A 4298-nucleotide genomic window follows, 5' to 3' on the forward strand; every position below is an offset into this window, starting at 1 on the left:
CACCCTGACCCCAGGAGTGTGTGTGTGTGGGGGGGGGGGGCACGCTCGCCGCTCACAAGGGCCAATTCTTGGATGTGAGTCCCCTCGCGCATTTGTCTGTAAGGCAGTATGGTATGTGAGTCTGAGGGTGTCTACGTGTACATTTTTTCCTCATTGCTGCCAAATTATCTTCCCATCTCTCCCCTCAAGAAGTGAAGGGCTGGCTGAGGGAAGCTAGCAGTCCAAAGGGGGGCAGCTGGAGAGGGGAGAGGGGTTGGAGGGAAACCAAAGCAATTCCACTAGTCGGAGGAACGTGTCAGCCAAGGATGAAACTGAAACCGAGGCAGCAGCAGCTCGAAGGCACCAGCACCCTGGGATCGTCCCGGGCTTCGGTTCCTCCCACTCCCCCGCCCCCAGCAGCCGGCTGTGGAGATTAGTCAGCCTGAAATTCCCACCCCTGCAGCCTCCACTTGAGGCTGAGGCCTGGAGGCCCCAGCCGGGCTAGAAATTGGCCAGTGGCTAGCACGTGACCCCACTAGCTCCCATTATCACATTAACACAAATTAGTATATCAGATCCTGTCCTAGTCACCTAGTGGGGTGCAGAGCCAGGCTGGAGAGAGAGGCCAAAACTCAGGCCCTACTCCAGGACAAGCCAGCCTGAGGGCATCAAAACAGGGGGCAGGCCGAGGACTGTGGCAAGTCAGGTTGGGGACAGAGAGAGGGGACAGGGACGTCAAGCTTTGATATGATCCTTTTCCTAGGACATGCTCTGGGAGGAGACACCTTGGGGAAGGGGTTAGTAGAAAGGAGGGGGTTTCCAGGAATAGCTGGGCACCGCCCTGTAGGAAGGAGGCCCGGGCTCTGAGGTCTGGGCGGGAGACAGACGGTATTTCTCCTGGCATACACTGAAACCTGGGAACGTTTAGGATCCTTTGGGTTTTTTGGTTGTTGTTTTTTTTTTACCCCTTTCCTCTTCTTTATGGAAAATCCTTAGATAACTTTCTCAGACGGCTTTGGACATCCTGAAAACAGGGAGAAGCACCCAGAACAACACTAGTACAGGGCAAAGCTTTTGTATCTTGGAACAGAAAAGGGAGACACACTTTGTACATATGTAAAATTGTGTCTTGGGAATAGCCACTGGAGCCTCTGAAAAGGATGAGACTGGAGCCCCAACAGCTCTTTTTTTTTTCAGCTTAAAGGTGTCTGGCCATAGGTTATTTCTGTGCCCCGATACATGTTAACTAAACAGCCACCACACAATCATGAACCAGCACGAGGTCAGCAGCACCATGACTTCCAGAGCTCAGGGCCTGCAAGGAGGTAAAGTTTTATCTACCGAAGCCAAGGTTGCAAGTTTGAGCCCTAAATGGGCCTCTTAGCTTTTTTTTTTCTTTGTGGCTGCTGACTACCGGATTGACAAGCCTGGAATCCTTAACCATTGCCCTACATCCAGCCCAAGGCTGAGTCCCAACCCCTCATCTAGGCTAAACCCTGGTCCCAGACTGTATCATAGCACCAGCTAGTCTTTCCCCGTGCAGGAGATGCATTCTGGGTCTCATGGATGCCAGGCTAGGGAGTGGCCGTTCAGGAGAGCCCACCCCCAACGCCCAAGACGCGACTCAAAGTTTCCATTCTACTGCCCGCGGGTCAAGAGCGCAGTCCACGGAGAGGAAAGACATTCTGAAACCGCAGCCCCTTTGCTGAAGGTGAGCTGGCCCAGCTCCACGGGGCCAGGGAGGTGGCCTGAGAGAGTGGACTATTAGAAGCTTGCAGGAGCCGGCCCCAAGCCTGGCGCTAGCGCAGCAGGTAGGCTCTCCAGATCTCCCACCACGTACGGGGAGCGCCGGCCCCCAGAGGGAGTTCTGGCGGCCCCTCCCGCCTTTGCGTGGCCACCCCCTTTCTCCGCTTGCTTGCCTTCCAAAGCCCAGATCCCGGAGGGCTGAGCTCCGCCCTGACCCCCAGACGTGCATCCAGGGCGCCTCAGTAGCACCACCTGCAGGCGAGCCTGCACGGCGCAGCGCCTGGGGCCCAGGAGGAAGGAGGAGGAGAGGGGGAGAGGTCAGCTCCCCCACCAGAGCCTTCCAGGCTCGCGCGTGCCTTCCCTCGCCGCCCCAGTCCCGAAGGTCAGGCTAGCCCCTAGCCTGTCCGGCCACAGGCTGCCGGCGACTCCGACCTTGCATTCCTGTTGCTTCGCTCCCAGCGGCCTCTTGCCGCGGGCGCCTCTTCTCGGGAAGTAGTGAAGTCACGCTGAACCGGATTCGCTGACTCATGAGAATTCCCCCCCCCTCCTACACACACACCTTGAAACTTCTCCTGGATCCTTTTTTTCTTGCTCCCGCCCGCCACCCCACCCCGCTTCCTCCCGTACCCTCAGGGCAGCTCCTGGCTCCTAGGAAAGACCCAGTGGAGAACTCCATGCTCCTGTCACAACCAGGCCACTGTGCGCTGTTCTGGAAATGCCAGGGAGGACACTGCATATTCCCAACTCTGAGCAGAGCTCCCACTATGGTATCCTTTTGCAATTATCCCCCTCCCTCAGGGAATACCTGCTGAAAGGAGGGAATCTGGGGATTTCCTTCCCTCCTCAGGGCTTCCGAACTGGCTGGGAAGCTGACAGCTCTTCTTTGGAACCAACTCTTCCAAGGAACAAGGCAGCATGCAGGCTTGTGCCACCATGGGGACAAGTATAGACTGCCCTGAGCCTTGAACTGCCCTGGACCCTTGCATTAAGTCAGACTGATCACCTGATAGGTCACCATGGCCCTTCCTTCTAGAGCTTGGTGCTGGCTGGGTCCGGGTTGAGATGGGGGTAACTTTGAAGCCAAGGATGCTCTGTTTTCACCCCCCAGCCTACTGTGCCCCTAGTTTGAGGACTTCCACTGGCCTGGGAGACCAGAATGCCACACAGCTTGCTTGGGATACTAGTCTCAACAAAGTGGCTAAGGGCCTCAGGCCAGGGCTGGGGAAGGCTTCAAGCTGAAGGAGATCTGTTGCTCTCCTCTGAAACGCCCAAAGCTCCCTTTTCCCTCCAGAGGGCAGGGAATCCTTATGCATCTTTCCCACCCAGCAAATCATGGTATTGGATGAAGTTTCCTTTGGTCTGTACTGTAAGAGCCAAGAGCCAGGTGCTGCTGAAGCTTGCAAGCTTCCCAGATCACTTGTCTCTGCACTTCCAGGCCGGGCTCTGTCAAGGCCATGGCCAATGTCGAAATGGCTATGGACAAAGAGCAAAGAGGGTGAACAGGCTGGTCTTGGGGCTTTTGTGGCATGAGGGGGAGGGGTTCTGAGCTCTCCTCTGGGCATGAAGTTGAGAGCCGCCCTGGTTATGGTGGCTGTCCAACCACCAGTTCCGCAGGGTACATTTGTCAGGGATTGAGCCATTAAATGGTTGGATAGGAATGTATTTGCTAGGATTATTGCAGAGAATAATCCCACCATAGAGCCTTCCTGGGGAAATTCTGGGCTGGAAGCCAATTTTTTTACAGGGCTAAAGGATGCTACCTTTCATGGAGCCATTTGTGAGGCTGTCATACTCCCCAGGGAGAGCAAATAAGGCAATGGTGCAATTTCTAGGGGTCCTAGGTCTAGATGTAACTTGCTAAAGAAGAATCATAAGCTACAAACAAACATGAAACTAAACCTGTAAATCTAGTTGAGCCAAAAGGACAGCAGAGGCAAGGTGGAAAGATGTTTGCCTAAGGCTTTGGGTCCCATTAACATTTGCTGTCAACCTTAGAGATCAAAGGCAACTGAGTCCATGGAAAGATGAAGAAAGCCCTTGCAAGCACCTAAGAGACTTTGCCATACACGGGAGGTTAGAGATGAGGGTGGAGAGATGATCTAGTATGTTCCCCTCATTTTACAGATGAGGATGCCAGGATTTAGGAAAGTGGCTGCCTGGTTTCTTCAGGAGTGAATGGTAGAGCCAAACAAGACTCAAATCCAGAAGAGTGTTCCTAGAGATGAAAGAGAAAACATAAACGTTAGAATGGAGGGAGAATCATCATTTGGTCGGTGAAAGAAAAGCCTAGATGCCCCGGCTGGGTGATTCAGTTGGTTAAAGCATCGACCGATGCACCGAAAGTTTGTGGGTTCAATTCCCACTCAGGGCCTAGGTTGTGGGTTCAATCCCCAGTCAGGGCGAGTATGGGAGGCAAGTAATTGATGTTTCTGTGTTACATTGATGTTTCCCCCCACCCCTCCATTCCTCTCTCTCTCTCTCTCTCTCTCTCTCTCTCTCTCAAATCAATAAAAACCTATCCTCAGGTGAGGATTCCAAAAAAGAAAAGCCTAGACTAGGTAGAAGCATGACTT

This window comes from Myotis brandtii, unplaced genomic scaffold, assembly GCF_000412655.1.
Source record: "Myotis brandtii unplaced genomic scaffold, ASM41265v1 scaffold39, whole genome shotgun sequence".
Taxonomy (NCBI): domain Eukaryota; kingdom Metazoa; phylum Chordata; class Mammalia; order Chiroptera; family Vespertilionidae; genus Myotis; species Myotis brandtii.